This window comes from Neolamprologus brichardi, chromosome 3, assembly GCF_056152115.1.
Source record: "Neolamprologus brichardi isolate AB-2024 chromosome 3, ASM5615211v1, whole genome shotgun sequence".
NCBI classification, from domain to species: Eukaryota; Metazoa; Chordata; class Actinopteri; order Cichliformes; family Cichlidae; genus Neolamprologus; species Neolamprologus brichardi.
This window is the reverse complement of record NC_142106.1, coordinates 27,169,712-27,186,791: the sequence shown is the minus strand read 5'-3', so window position 1 is coordinate 27,186,791 and position 17,080 is coordinate 27,169,712. Positions and strand designations below refer to the sequence as shown.

Below are 17,080 nucleotides of genomic sequence, written 5' to 3'. Positions count from 1 at the left end.
CTACATGCTCCAGCCTAAAGGCAGAGTTAGGTTTCTGAGGCCGGCGTGATCACCGGCCTTCTACTTACAGGATGGTGGGTGTTGGAGGACAACTGGTGATCCCTGTTAAAGTGGTCAACATGTAAAGTGTAAATGACTTGTGGCGTAGTTGGCTCTGACCTTGGATTGTGTGTTTGATCCCTTTTGTAAGTGGGCACCGATGGGGAACATTACTTTTGCTTTGAATACTTTATGTACAGTCTGGTCATTTTGCATAAAGCACTTTAATGAGTAACGAGGCATGTTCATAGTGTTTTGTTGCTACTTTTACAGGAATGCTTCTAAAAATATGTCTAATAATAAATATTTTGATGGTAATTACAGAAGTTGCACACAGTTAAACATCACTGCATTTGTCTCTTTTCAGAGTAGAATTTAACAGCATGAATTCATATTTGTTTTCACCATTTTTGCTTCACTTTCTATTTCTTTTACTCGCTTGACAATCAGCTCTACAGAGAGATTGCCACAAAAGCAGCGCGCGTGTGTGTGTGTTTTGTTCAGCTCCGCTAGTCTCCCCGTTGTTCTGCCTGACAGGTAATGCAATATATTGTTGTGCTCACCCATGTGATTGTTACCGTTCATTGTGCCAGATTGTGTATGACAGCCTGTGGGGAAAATGTTTTTTTTTCTGCCCTGTTATGTTCATTCAGCAGTATGCATTCACAGTCAGACCAACAGGTTCCCTTTAAGAGTGGAGAAAAACACAAATAAATGACTTGTTTATTGATGCGCTATTGTGTCCTCTCTTCAACGTCACAGCAGGAGATCACTTGATGTTTGATCTCCTGCTGTGGCACTGAAAACATTCAAATTATCTTCAGATAATTTAACTAAATTCTGCCCTGATTTTACACTTAATGGCCAACATTTTTAATTGTTTTGGGTTGCTTTGTTTTTTAAATCTCCTTCTGGAAAATAGTCTTTTATTTCATCCTCATGCTGGGTCGTTAGATGTATAGTTTTCAGCTGGTAGAAGCAACAAAGACTGTTGAATATGTCTGTGAAGGTTCTCAGTCATCCAGGTCATTGTAGTCTAAGGAGCTTGGAAAGAAAAGCGTCTGGACTTCTTTAAGTTGCTTGAAGACGTTTCTCATCCGAGAAGCTTCTTCAGTTCTAGGGGTCAAATGGTGGAGACTGTTGAACAAATGCCATCAATATCCCATTAATTGAAGTTTTTAACCACATCTCTCCAGTACTATAGTCCATCCCACAGACTTTATAGAAAAGATGGGCATGGCGACTGTGACATCATCCGCCAGTTTGTTTGTTGAAGTCAATCTGTTATTGTTCATGTCAAAAGACTGAACGGCGGGAGGCTGCTAGAGAAAGTTCCACATTTTTAATTAGTGACTCGTTACAGCTGCTTAGTATTTGCAGTCAGATCAGAAATTAAACTCACATAATGTTCAAAGGATTTAGTTCAGGGCATGACATGCCTGAGGAAGGAGCTTTACTGCATCTGCGGGGAAATGGAGAGGGAGAGATGGGCTTCCCTAACATTTATACTCATACTTATACTCATATAGATTTAAATTAAAAACCTTCACGTGAAATTCTTTGTATATATCTGTGTATGTGTGTGTGTGTCTGAATTAAATTATTAAATAAATAATGACTCTGTGAAATATGTCGTGTGTTCATCTCAGGTTTTATTTATCTGTTATTGAGGTATATTGCTGTGCCTTAAAAGTGCCACTAGGGGGCAGCAAGCTGTTCTATTTTTTTTTCAGTTATTTTATTGTGTTGTTTGTACAGAATAATTTCCATTTTTGCTATAATTTTTTTGTTCATTCTCCAGGACTGTCTGTTCTTTCAGTCCCCACCTCCTGCCGGCGTAGGAGGGAAATCTGTTTCTTTCTCGATAATTGCCCCACTGGCTTCTATATTTGGATCTATTTCCTCTCCTCTCACTTGCTGTCGCTCTCTTGCTGCTTTGTCACTGTTATTGATTCGCATTCTCACGCTGCTGCAAAGCAAAACCATCCAGAATTGGTGCAAGGGAGAAGCAAGGAAGCATCAACGGTGAGTGAAGGAGGCGAGGCAGGGGTCTCCTCAGATCTCCGCGCCGCATCAGTAACAGAGGTATCGGCTTATTTGCCTGAGCGTGTGGGGGCGGGAAAACCTCCTTGGCTGAATCGAAGTTGTTTTTCCTTCAGTCCTTGCAGAGCAGGAATGCATTATTGTTTACAAGCGAGATTATTGTTTCTGTGTGTGAGTCCGTCTGTCATTGTGGCAGAGAGCGCCCCTGCAGACAGCTGCTGTGAGTTCTTCGGCAGGTGTTTGCATGGCTGGGCTCTTTGTGGGAAGATTTTGTCAACACAACTGTGTTAAAACTGAGCCAAGACACAGACACAAACTTTACAGGTTTATAGTTAGGATCTAAATGAATCTGATGTGTTAGAAACAGAATGAAAGAAGTCACAAGAAAGGGGCCGAGGGCTCATGACCCCATTCTGCTATACGCCCCTGTCACACAGGCTTTTGGCACCTTTAATCCATTTGTAGCCTTGCATATGGAGTGTTCTCTGTTATGTAAAATATTTGGAACAAAAGTCTTGCTTTTTCTTCCCTTAAAAAATGTATTTCCTCCCCCTCATTTGCTCATTTCTGGCTTTTAGTTCTAATCACATCCCTGATGCAGCTGTTTCCCTTCCACATGAAAAGTAAGCAAGATGTTTTCCAGGGTAGTACCTGAGAGTCTGGCCTTGTTTCCTTATATTTATTCATAACTCTGCTTTTCTCATGTAAAAGCTTCTTATGAATTATAAATAAGCCACCTGTCTGCTCCAAAAATCCAATCGAAAGTACATCTGTGTTGAATCTCTTCCCTGTGTCAGTGCTCTATGTTCAGATTACACTGTATGTCAGTTTTTCTGTGTTCAGCTAAACTCAATGTGCAGGAAAATGTGCGCTTACAGTATGAATTTCATTTCCTATGGCTTTGAAGTCCACCTCTGTGGCGATTCCTGCTGCGTGAGCTCCTCTAAGACCACATTTAGATGTGTGGATGCAAAAATGCCAAGTGTTTCTTGTCTTCACAGTAAATCTGCTCCACTGTGGAAATGAACGCTGGCGTTAGGAGCTTCTTTAGTCTGCTGCTAATCACACACTTCAGCAGAGGTGAGTGAGCGGTTTGTTGTCTAGAGAGTTGCCCATCAGGTGATCTGAAAGCCCTGCTGATAATCATGAGCTCTGAATAGTTTTTATTCCTCCGTGTGTGCTTTTTGAGAGGCTCATATGCTTAACAACACTTTGCAGGTGCCACATGAGTGAAAAGCCTTTGAGCAAAAAGTGCATTAATTCTCCTTGTGACACAAAAATCCACAAGGCTTGGTGAGTAAGATTTGCCCAGCAGATTACTTTCTGACAAAGAGCTAGAGTGGGACCGACTGCGAGTAGTTCCTACAACAAAAAAAGATACAGAACTCCATAAAAATTAAGTAAAATTTAAACGACATTCTAAGGAATCAAATACAAAATGCTTCTTATCACATTACAATTACTTTTCTACTCCTAATCAAGAATTAATATTTATGTTGAGATCTATATATGTACATGTATAAATTGCAAAAATCCATCAAATGTTTTGGTGTTTTCAGGTTTAACCTTTAAATTGTGACGTCCAGCTAAATAGATTCAATTTCAAATTAAAGGAGGCTGAATTTCTGGAGAGTACCTGTCGGGGAAAATCCAACCCTCTGTCGTCTTCAGTTACCCTTGAGGTGCAGTGATCGAGTTCCTCCGTGCTAGAACACCAGGAATTTTAATTAGTCTTGATTAGACAGAAGCATACATCAAGACTGCTGCATTAAAAAACAACAACAACAACAAAAACAATCTATTTTTCTTCCCTCATCACTGTTTTCCTTTGTTCTGTTTCCTCCTCGCCATCTTTCTTGCAACACCTCGGTAAAATGCTGCAGCAGTGGGGTTTGAGAGATCGTAGTGGTTCTAAAATGACGGTCCACAGGGATGAAATTTCTCGAAATACCCAGTGCCTTCAACAGCATTAGGAGGCTGACAGTTTGTTTTTATATAGAGAGAGAGGAAATGGTGAACGAATACTCATAGTCTTCTCAGGATTCACTGTAATAATGTTCTATCACCAGGTGTGTTTTCCCCTGAATATCAAAGTTCACACAAGATAAATTGGTGAAAGATTTTAATAGATGTGTCGACTGCTTCCTGAAGCTCTGACAGTCAGTGCTACAATGGCTGGTCTCTATAGGTGGCCGTGAGCTTTGATAAAAGCATTCATGTTCCGCTCAGTATGATTTTATCAGCTTTCATGATCACATGGCATCGTTTTCAGGACCCACAAAATGACTTCAACACACCCAGGTTACCTTTCCGCTATCAGGACTCACTTAGCCTAACATCTGGAATAAGGATGAGCGGTCACACAAAGCTGGTTATCAACTCTAAGCTAACTCATGGTTTATCAGTCTGGCTATCAGCATCTGACCCATTCAGTTTAATTTTATTTGTATAGTGCAAAATCATGGGAGGTTACCACTGTTGGCTCACAGCAAGAAGGTCCTGGGTTCCACTCTGTGTGGAGTTTGTTTGCAGTTTGTTCTCTCCGGGTGCTGTGGTTTCCTCCCACAGTGCCAGAGACATGCAGAAAGTGGGGTAGGTTAATTGGTGATTGGTTGTCTTTCAGATTACCACCCCTACTGTGGACTCTTAGTCCTGTTGACATCATTGTTTTGGCATCATTGTGAGACACTGTTCCTTGTTTCACTCCACAGAAATCATCTTTTCCGTGACTAGTTTCTCTCTATTTTCTCATCTCTCCTGCGGGTTTATCCAGCCCAGAAAATCAGTGATGACTCCATCAACACCCCCCACCCTCCTGTGCTGTTCAGCGTCAGCCCCCAATCCTACATCAGCTTCCTGCTGCTGGGCCTGACCGTCGTCGTGTTCGGCGGCGTCTATCTCTGGATCCTCAGATACGTCTGCATCGGCTGCTGCCAGCCCATCGCAGTCGGCGTTGAATCAGAATCCCTGGCAGGGATGGTGTGAAGTCATCGGCCAGTGTCTGATTGAGTTGGGCTGATACCAAGTCACACAGGACATTTACAGGTAAAAGACATGGCCTATCAGACTTGTCATACATTTTGCAAAGGGAAGTAGGTGTCATTTGTGCTCCCATATACTTATTTTTTTAGTTCCAGAGCACTTGGTGACAGTGTCGATGCTGGAAAATAAGTAAGTAGGAGAAAAGTAGCTCTTTTGCTCTTACCTCTACACCCTGCTTACCTGATATCTGGCAAACATCTGTTGTACAGTATGCCTGAAAAATCGCTAAAAAGCTATTGAGCAGTGAACGTGAGACACAACTGTAAAGCTGGGTGGCAGAAATTTAGGAAAACGTTCAGCTAATAAGATGATAAAATGCTTTGTGTGTTTGCTTTAGGGTTTTCTTTGTACACTGTTAAAAAAAAACATCTTAAAAAAACGGTAATAGTCCAGCAGCTGGGGCGCCAAAATACTACCATAAAATAACAGAAAATAACTCCCTCATAAAAATACGGTTATTTTCAGTAATGACAATACAGTTTGTTACGCTAATTTCACATGGGATTCTGCCTTTTCCAAGTGCTTTTAGACATCAAATTAGGAACATTTTAACGTGATCAAACAATGAAATTACCTATAAACAAGGTCAATGAATGTGGCAATATGAATTATAATACGTAAATGTACAGAAATATACAGTTAACAGTTGGTTTAAATAATGGATTGCATGCCCTGGGGCAGAGTGACAGAGGCTGCCATATCGCACCATCGGCCCCTCTGGCCATCGCCAGTAGGCGGTAGGTGAAGTGTCTTGACCACGGACACAACGACGGAGAGTGTCCGAGCCGGGGCTCGAACCGCAACCTTCTGATCACAAGGCGAACTGCCAACTCTTGAGCCATGATCACCCTAAATAGCAATGATAACAATACTTATGTGATGTAACACAAGCTTATAGGAATCATGTTATATGCTTTTCCATAGCATCACATTTGAATTCAACAATTCGATCTTTCAAATAACGGACAGATATTTGTGAAATCATGATACATTTGTGAATGTATTTTAACAATCTAAATATGCATATGTACAGACAGATACATTTATTAATCATGAAAATTATGTTTTATTACATTACAGTGATTTAACGTTAATTTACATTTGAAATGTGAAATCACAGTCTAGTTACGTAACTTTAATGATATTCTTTAATGCACAGTAAAATACTTTTATATTAGGATTTTTTCCTACAGTGCTGCCATACCCGCGACCTTGTGGTTGTTAGTTCACATTCATTGGCATGCTTAGCGTCATGTTATTATGTGTCCCAACATCCAATGGCATGTCACATTGTTTTCATGGCCACACCCTCACCCCAGGTGCAGAGGCCTATTTCTGTTCAGGAATGTTGTGAATACTTTGAGATTCATATTCACTGCAATTCCTACCTCTACATTTATTTTTTAAAATATATAATTAGCACAGCGTGGCCGTGCAATGTTTTATATGTTTTTTTTAGTTTTTATTCCTATTAATTATATTTTCACTTGTTACCTCTGAATTATTGAATCAGACCTAGATGACATGAAATTTTCAGCAAAATTATAATTCAAATACTCCTTTAATTATTGATTATTCTCACTAATTTTCGATCATTTTATATATTTTTCCATAGTATTACATTTGAATTTAACAGATCATTCTCTCACATAACAGACAAATATTTGTGAAATCATGATACATTTCTGAATGTATTTTAACAATCTGAATATGCATATGTACAAAAAATATATTTAAAAAACAAGTAAATTGTGTTTTACTACATTTACAGTGATGTTATGTTATTTTACCTTTGACATGTAAAATCACAGTGTACTTATGTAAATTTCATAATATTCTAGAAAGACAGTACAAAACAGTAAAATATACAGTAAGATACTTTGACATTACTATTTTTTGGAACAGTGTAGCTTGGCTGTTTTATTTTGAAACCATTTTAAATATTTTCTTTTGTTACTTCCTGCCTTTCCCCTTCACAAGTGGGTTTTATGTGTAAACAATTAGCCATTTAGTATTTTGTGGATTTATAATGATGATTTATAATGCTGTCCCCATTTTCAGCTGTCAAGTTAGTTTGTGTTTTGTTCCTGGTTCAGTATTATGTAAAAAAAAAAAACATAAAAACATACTACAGTGTTTTGTTTTAAAACAAAGACATTTTCTATTATTTTTTCTCCATATATTTTACCCACATGGTTATTTTGACCATTTACACTGTTTAATTAGCAGTTGAAGTTTTTGTGAAAGTACAACCTGTTGATTTCTCTGTTCTTGGCATTTCTGCTCAGCTGAATGACACAAATAAATCTCCTTTTCTTCTTTAAACTTGCCTTATGTGATTGGGTCCTGTGTAGGGTGACCAGATCACAGTCTAAAAGTAAATATAATGAGAATAAAGGGAAGCTGAAGTTTGTTCTTATTGTCTATATTTTCTGTTAATTCCTCTGAGGAGGAGGAGGACGAGTATTTAATCAGTTCTGTTTTTTAACAGTCTAGCATGCAATCGGATCAAGGTCACAATAAATGTGAAAATCAGAAAAAACCTTATATTACTCATATTTTTTTAATGGATGGATCTTCTAACTTCACAACAATATGCTACACCTTGGTGGACATCAATACCTTGGCTGGCTAAACATTTGATTTTGACCTTCATTTTAGTGCCCAAATTTGGAGAAACCATATCAAGTAATCTGTCTTATGAAAAGCCATGGAGAGGGCAGTACATAACATTTTCTTCTTTTGTTTTAAATGACATCATACAATCATCATATTGTAATAAAAACATCATAAAACACCAAAGTCGATGTAAAGGTCATTGTCCGTTGGGGGACTGCTTTTGTTCACTGTTGTTTCAGCTGCTGTTCTGCCTGGTAACAGCCTTTGGGCTTCAGTAACCTTCATTTTTCTTTAATAAAAAGTCTTCGCTTCATATATTACAGATTTTAGAGAAGTGCATGTCCTGCAGTGCAGAGCCAATCAAAATGTAGGACATTGTCTCAATATGTGGTATTGGAGACGACGGATAAAAAGATGGATATCTGTTCACCCAGCCCTATGTGTTTGATCTACGTAAATTTGTTACAACCAGACACACTTTTGACGTTACTCACATCATTTGATCAATGTGAATATTTATTATAGCATGTTTAATAATTCATGTGTTCATTATTAACTCATGGTCTCAAACTGAGAGGACACAGATTAAGTGTACTGAAGGTAACCGAATAGTGTGTAAAACAAAAGACATGGATTCAGTATCTATCAGGATCAAAGACCCAAAACCAGAGCTGCTAGCTTAGTGCTAACACACTCATTGTAACAGCCCCTGGCCTAATTAACTCCCACAGGTACAACTTAATACAAATTAGTGAGCACAAGTGACTAATATGTGGCTGAAAATGAAACAATTTAAAAAGCAGGGCTGCTTACTCATGCATGGGTCCAATGATCCACATGAGTAATGGACCATAAGGTCTGACATCCACAGCACCGCAAGTTGCTGCATGGGTGTTACGGTTAGCGACTTCACTTCCTGAGAGAGCTCAGCAAGAACAACCCTGGTTAAACTCGGTTTAAGGTCATGCCAAAGCATCAGATTTAAGTCCACACTTTGACTGGGTCACTCCAAAACCTTCATTTTGTTTTTTTGTTTCTGTCTTTGAGTCATTCAGAGGTGGACTCGCTGGTGTGTTTCAGATCATTTCTTTGAGCTTCAGACTTCAGATTGATAATCCTTCAGGATTTACTGATGGGATAGCAAAATTAACGATTCCATCAAGTGCAGCAAGTCGTCCTGAAGCAGCAGAGCAGCCTGCGACCACTACACTATCACCACCACGTCTGACTGATGGTGTGATAGTCTTTTTTTGAAATTATGGGATTTTTACACCAAATGCAACAGGACTTAATCCTTCTAAAAAAAAAAAAAAAATCAGCTTTATATCTAGTCAGTCCACAGAAGATTTTCCCAAAACTTTTGGGGATCACCAAGATGTTATTTGGTAAATGTGAGATGAGCCTTTGTGTTCTTCTTGATCAGCAGTGTTTTTCGTCCAGTCTCTTTCTTATTGTTGAATCATGAACTCTGACCTTAACTTAGGCAAGTGAGGCCTGCAGGTCTCTACATGCTGTTCTGGGGTCTTTTACCTTAGAAATCCCTTTTTAAATCTTTCCAGACTGATGGGTGTCAATGACTTTGTTTTTCAGCTGTTTCTTCAGATCATGGCGTGATCTAAAGTGTTGATTTGTGAGATCTTTTTAACCTATTTCAAGCAGCTTCACCAGTAATCAGGCCTGTGTGTGGTTTGTGAAACTGAGCTCAGCTTTCCAAAAAAAGGTGATTAATCAGTGCTCATTTATGAATTACTTGTTCACAGATGGCCAGTTAGGTTCACATGTAATGAAATTAAAGGCTTTTGATTCTAATTCTAGAGTAAATGCAGATCTTCCTTGTTGAACATAAGCTTCATTTCAATTTATTTTAAGTAAGTCCTCTAAACTCTTTCCACCGCTCAACCTGAATCTCAGCCTCGTCTGAGTCTACTCTTGAATAAACAGCAAAACAACATTTCCCATGAACGACGAATCACCTTGCAGCCCACCTGAATAATGGACCCACGTCTGTGCAAGATGGAGGCTATTGAGTTTGCATCTTAATGGATCCAATTAAATTTGACCAGTCTCATAATTCATCAGCTTCGTATCTAGTAAAAGCTGTGGTAATGAATAAGTTATCTGAGAGAATTTCAACCAGGCGGCATCATATTACATTTTATCCTAGAATTAAGCACGCACGCACAAATCCACGGTGTCTTACACACATGAACGTGTTCAATGAAGAACATTATCTGAAAGCTGTGGAGCGAATGAAGGACAGTTTTGAGGGTTTGTGTTGACAGCTTTTAGTTTTCAACATTTATAGCTCAGACTGTTCTCCTCAATGCAAGCTAGACGTGACTGACAGGCTGCACACTAATGAAATATGAGCTACACAGCAGGAAAATTGACTGAACCGCGCTTCGCAGCAAAGATGGACATTGACCCCGAACATATTGTGACTCTGGAATGGAGCTGCATTTCGCTCATGATGAAACTACGGCAGAATGATCCATAAACAAAACAAACAGCTGAAGAGGGAAACCGCCGAGGCTCGGCAAAGCATCACAAAACATGAAAGCCTTTCTCTGGTGACGTCTCAGTCGCTGCCTGCAAAGAATTCTCAACAGAGTATTAAAAATAAACAGCTAATTTATGATTATGCTAATTCATTCCCTGCCATCTGAAAAAGGAGCACTGTGGCTGTAATTACTCAAAGGTTAATGATATGTGTTTGTTCAACCCCTCCAATTATAGCTGAGTGTCTAAACTTCAGAATGCTTCATTTCATGTGGAAACCGTGGCAGGAAATTAAAATCATGTGGTGCTTTTATAAGGACTTACAGATGCATAAATAATTAAAAAAAAAAAAGTGGTCTTTTTAGCCGGTTGCTATGTGGTTGTTGAAAAATACGATGACATCATAATGCATGACGTGAATAATAATCTTCAGGGACGTAAGGTGTACCTGTGTAACTCAGTTCAATTCAATTTAATTTATAAAGCGCCAAATCACAACAACAGTTGTCTCAAGGCGCTTTATATTGTACAGTAGATCGTACAATAATAGATACAGAGAAAAACCCAACAATCATATGACCCCCTATGAGCAAGCACTTTGGCAACAGTGGGAAGGAAAAACTCCCTTTTAACAGGAAGAAACCTCCGGCAGAATCAGGCTCAGGGAGGAGCGGCCATCTGCTGCAACCGGTTGGGGTGAGAGAAGGAAGACAGGATAAAAGACATGCTGTGGAAGAGAGACAGAGATTAATAACACGTATGGTTCAATGCAGAGACGTCTATTAACACATAGTGAGTGAGAAAGGTGACTGGAAAGGAAAAACTCAATGCATCATGGGAATCCCCGGCAGCCTACGTCTATTGCAGCATAACTAAGGGAGGCTTCAGGGTCACCTGGTCCAGCCCTAACTATATGCTTTAGCAAAAAGGAAAGTTTTAAGCCTAATCTTAAAAGTAGAGATAGTGTCTGTCTCCCGAATCCAAACTGGAAGCTGGTTCCACAGAAGAGGGGCCTGAAAACTGAAGGCTCTCCCTCCCATTCTACTTATAAATACTCTAGGAACAACAAGTAGGCCTGCAGTCGGAGAGCAAAGTGCTCTAATAGGGTGATATGGTACTACAAGGTCATTAAGATAAGATGGGGCCTGATTATTTAAGACCTTGTATGTGAGGAGCAGGATTTTGAATTCAATTCTGGATTTAACAGGGAGCCAATGAAGGGAAGCCAAAACAGGAGAAATATGCTCTCTCTTTCTAGTCCCTGTCAGTCCCTGTGTGTGCCAGGTTTGGTTCCTGTCTGTGTAGGAGTTTGCAGGCAAACAGACAGACAGAGATTTGATATTTTAAACTAAAATTCTCACACCTTACTAACTCGTGGCCACAACTTCATTATCTAATACTCACACACTATTAACTTGTAGACATGCAATCACATTTTTTGGTCACCGGAGGGCTTCTAAATCTGAAAAAAGGTGCAACATAAACAAAGTGTGATTGATTTGATACCCACCCTGCCCACAGTGAATCGAGACAAGGGAACAGATGGAAGGCTTATGCCCTACTAGAAAATGCAAAATTGATTATAATTTATTATAGCAGCCCATTGTAGGGGAAATGATTGCGGGTGGAGAAAAAAAATCCAGAGGGGGAAAAAAAAATGATGATTACGGAGAAACCACAAGAAGGAGATGTAGCCCTTGGAGCCAAAGTTGAGTGCGTACATTATAATTAGGGATGGATTAACAAACGGGCGTGCTGAGCGCAGACCCGGGGAGTCTTAAAGACCCCTGAGTTGCAGCCGTGTTTGTAGTTTCTGGTATAAAAACTGCTCTTTAGGAGGTCAGAGAGCTCCATCATGGCAAAAGAATGATGCTGAGCATAATATAAACCTCACAGGAAGCAACTGTCTGCTGTTTGGATGCCACTGCATGTTTATTTTAGTGTTTTTTCCTCATAAGCAGTTTACTACTATGAAACAGAACCCAGGTCATCACCTCTGTAACCTGAAACCAGTTTCTTGCCTTTATTGAACTAAGTTGCAGTGAAAAATTATGGGCAGGCTTCTGTACTATTTGAAAGTGGCATTTTCAATTTTAGCAACTTTGGAGAGCATTATCTTGACCAAAAACACTGTCTCAATGTGGACAGAAGGCCAAAACGGAGAGAAAAAGATTTTCTTTTTTGTTTTTTGTTTTCAAACAAAAATGTATTAGCGTGGACATGGCCTAAGATGCACTTAGAAACCGTGGGAAGGAAGAACTCCATTTTAACAGGAAGAGATATTCAGCAGAGCCTGTTAACCATACTTGTTCCCAACCTGTGCAGGTCTGGTCTAATCAGCTAACCTACCTCAAACAACACCTGCATTGCTGTATTCAGGGTTTGGAGTAAAGTGACCACTAACCACGTGATGTTAACTTGTCCGCCACTTTGGACGTGTGACAATTATGGTGGCATTGCAGGAAATAGTGAATAAGGACCGAGCCACACAGACCTAGACACTAGCACCCTTTGAAACAGGTTGGCAGCAGCGCGAAGGCATAAATTTTACGTTGAAGGTGAAGTTTCTCCATTTTCCAGGTTGCGTCACAGTTTTATTACCGCTCAGGTAGCAGTTAGCGAGTTTTTGCAGACAAACGTGGCAAACTACGGGCAACCAAAGAAATCGGTAAGAGGTTTTCGGTGCAGCACTTTCTTTGCAGACGATTTCATCCAGTGAGAGCCTTATATGGCATTTTTCTACTCGAACACTGAAAAGAGCTTTGTACATTCAAACGAGCACTTTGCTCAAAGCTTAATCACTTTCTGTATAACAGTCCCAATCCAATGAACACATCAGAGAACCACTTGGGGTTCAATATCTTGCCCAAGGATACTTTGGCATGCAGGGATTGAACCTCGAACGGTTCGATTAATAGATGAACTGCTCTACCTCTGAGTTCGACCCAGCCCAAATATAGTAATGTGCACATGTCAGTGGGAAACCTCAAAGGGACCCCTGCCTGTTAGTGAATAAATATCTATTTGGATTGGGATCGTGCTTCTTTTCAGGACCCAAGAATTTAACAGCCAGCCTAAAGCTGAACTCTGATTGGATGCATCAGTTGCTACAGAGGTCCTGGGACATGGTGGCTCCACTCCTGCCCGAACCTTCTTCCTCACAAAGCACCAGAGACCACCAAACAACAATCATCATCATCTTCTTTTCTTCTTCTTTGAGTTGCTCCGTTCAAGCGTCATCACAGCAGCTCGTCTTCATTTCATGCATGACCTTAAAATAACTGAAATAACCATCATCGCTTCTAAAGTAATGATCTGCACTTTTTGCAACCTTTTATGTTCTTGTAAGAGTTTGTATTCATTTAAGAAAAAATCTGTATTTTATAATAAAAATTTACGAAAATCATGCATTTAAAATGCTTTCAGTGCTGCGAGGTACCTCGTCTTGTCTGTCTGGTCTCATCATTTACCTTGGAGGACGCTATTTGCTCGTGCACATGCCTCAGTTACTGAAGCGTAAAGGTCAAGTCACCTAAGAGCTGTTATACATCAAATCCCGCCTGATGCCGAGGCACGCCATCGATCCCAGGCACGGTAATCACACTGAAAACCATACCACCTGACACGCTGTAGCCCATTTACACATCGCACATGAAGCGCGAGCACCTCGGGGTGCTCTGCTGTCCGTCTTTGTCTCTGACAGGGCGATCCCCTCCCTTCTGCCCCGTAATGGATTTACTCCCATCTCTCCGAGCACGTTGGCCTTGGGGCAAAGCATTGGCTCGTCCACTGATTGACAGCTGCTGATAGCGGGTTGAGAGCTTGTTGCCAGGGGCTACAGGGGGACACCCTGCATCCACACATGCAGTTGCCATGGAAATAGGGAGTTCAGGCCTTCTGCCTGCAGATGGCAACGCTGCACTCCGAGTCAGGAGGGAGATGAGACCGGGGTACGAGGGCGGCACGGCGAATCGGCGGCTGTCTCTCAAAGAGAGAGCGTGGGTTCGATTTTGCGGTTTGCACAGTTCACCCCGGCTTCACCTCAGAACCCCCCCCAGGTGCTGCTTTCAATTACACACACATCAGGTGGAGAATCTGCACATTTGCACTCTTCCTAGGCATCGGTGAAAATGTCTGCTGCCGGTCTCTGCGCTGCTGCACATCAATCCTTCATTTTTTCCCCTCTTCTGTACATTATCTGATCATTTTTTATCGCTCAACACTGCAACTGCTGCAAGAGCATGAAAAACAATCCATCTATTAAAAATCACAAAAACCTGTCCTGTTTCTCAGCTGTTAGGCCACATGAGACAGGCTGTTTTTCCCCGGCTTCCTTCTGCTGTCTGACACAGAACATGTGAACCTGTGAACTGAACCATATTTGGAAGGGGTGTGTGCACGCAGCTCTAACCACTTTCATTTACAGTGGCTTCATATCTGATTTCCTCCTCAGCATGCACATTTTTCCCTCCCAGATGAGCAAAGTCAGGCTGACAGCTACTCGTACGTGGAACACAGTTTCAGCTTCTGTTTCACATTCAATTCCTCTGGCTGTCTCTGTGTGGACAGGAGTCATCAACAGCTTGGAGGGTTTCTTTCTCTCTCTCTTTCTCTCATACACACACATCTGTAATGGGCAGGAGATGAGAAGGGAAGCAAGTTGAGGTGAAACCTACCACTGTTCCCATGTAGTCACCCTCTGCTGCTGCTGCTGCTGGGGTCAGTTTGCAGTATTTCCCACCTGAGTGACAAATACTGCAAAGCACTACTGGTTCTGTGAAGCTCAAAAGAAACAGAGCCCCTCTGCACGTCTCACATCTCCCGTCCTTATGCACTCTCCTCAGCCCGGGATTATTGCATTGTGACAGGCTGCTTACATGCAAGCAGCTGTAATGAACGTGAACCACTTGAAGCTTAGAGGAAACAGCAGCATTGCATCTGATTGCATCCTCCGAGCTGCTCCGTGAGAAACGCAGTCAGCTGCCGCCGGATATTTGATTTATTCAGCTCTCAGATCCGGTGCGATACCCACCGGGCGGTGCGCTGTGCAGCAAGCGCGGTTCCCACTGATCTTTCAGTACACCGTGTTCCCTATAGTGTGGAGTCAAACAAGGACACGGCGTCTGAGGAATCAGTTAATACCACCTTAAATTTGGATTAAATTTGCATAATAGTGTTTTAACAGAGACACGCCGGGACAGTTTGTTGTTGCTGTGCAGCAGAAAAGCCTCCAAAGTGCAGAAACACGTCACGCTTCGTGTTTTTCTCGCACACATTCCGCTACAATTTAAAGCGTGATACCTTAAAGGTTTCACACACTCCTTTGGTTCCTGGCCAATAGGTTTCGGAGGCGTTCAGGAACTGTGGGGAATATAGCAACTCTTCAGCGAGCCTTCATTGATGAGCAAGACAAAAAAAAGTCACTAAACTCCTTTTTATGGAGGCTTGCATTCGCCGAACAAAACAAACAAACAAAGAAACTAGAGTTATCGCAGAATCTCAAATTCCATTTATTTTTCGACTTATTAGTTACAAATCATTTTCTTTCAGTTTTAACTTAATCAGTTGACATTTCAAGTCGTTTTCTCTTCCTTTTAGTTATTTTTTAAAATTCACAGTTATATTCTCAATAATAACTCTAAATTGTAATTTATTTTAAAGATTTTTCCCCTCAGTAGGTTCAGCTTGTAAATCAATATTTTTGAACTACCTAAATCAACATTTTGAGATAATAACCTGATTTTCTAAATTAATTATGGATATTAATAGACTTAGTCACAGTAGGCTTTTAGTATTTTTTACTATTATTTTTGTTTGTATTATTTTTAGATTTGGTTTTGGCTTTGAGTAATTTTAATGTCAATGTACAAAATGACCACAGACTGTATATAAAAGATGGAACTAGCCACTATAATATCAGTTACTGGTTTCTGGACAATATCAGTTTATTTATTTATTTATTTTTTATCTTGGACTCAGGAGTAACCAGAGGTTTGGACAAAAGCTAGTGGTGCTAAGCTATCAGCTCATTTTAGCAAGCACGGTTACCAAGTTAAATCCACTAACTGTCCACCTCAATGACTGATTCTTCAGATGTGTTTTATGTATATGTATCACATGGACATTTAGTTTGTAGCTGATGAAGGTGGTTGATGGTCGTGGAGGGACACATCATGGATCTAGTAACTCCAGTTAGCTGAGGTCTACTTTACAGTTTGGTTGGGGCAGTATGGCAGTAATCGAACTTAGTATTTCAAATGACATTAAAGTAATATAAAACAGGTCCCGTCGCAGCAATGTTAAAAAAATAATTTTGTGAATTTGTTACATTTATGATGTGATTGAGGTTACATTTCATAAAGTCTGACTGTGACATTATTTTTTCTATAACGTTGAAAAAAAGTGCTTGTGTGGTTAATTCGTGAACACAGAGCAATGCTGTCACAACGCAGCGTGTTGCAAACATATCAGTTTATGACCAAATGCAACAGTTACATTATGTAATGTGCTTCTAGGTTTCTAGTGTTTTCTAGAGCTGCCTATTTTTGGGACACCTTTCCCCTAAATAAATTAGGTATTTAAGAGAAAAAACTCCTTTATTTATAACCACCCATCTGTTATCAAGGGGGAAACTATCTAGGGAAACTGTTTACTGCACTATCATTCTTCATGTAAACATGCGTTTCAACTTGAACACTTTAAATGAGATCTGTGCGAAGAACCTGGAAGTCACGAGCCACCGCTCGTGAACGAGGTGGGATTGTAGGTATGCAGATTCCCAGCCAGCGTGAACGCAGCACAGTTGTGAGATCAGCTGATTTTTTACGCTGCCATTTTG

At 40.4% G+C, this 17,080-nt stretch overlaps 1 long non-coding RNA gene across 1 annotated transcript; it reads left to right on the top strand.

Annotated features, from left to right (window-relative positions):
* The first annotated feature begins 1,793 nt into the window (after nucleotides 1-1,793).
* Nucleotides 1,794-5,240, top strand: LOC102780179 (uncharacterized). Its single transcript, XR_437583.2, has 3 exons — nucleotides 1,794-2,064; nucleotides 3,084-3,162; nucleotides 4,794-5,240. It is a non-coding gene; the product is annotated as an uncharacterized LOC102780179 (long non-coding RNA).
* Nucleotides 5,241-17,080: the final 11,840 nt, after the last annotated feature.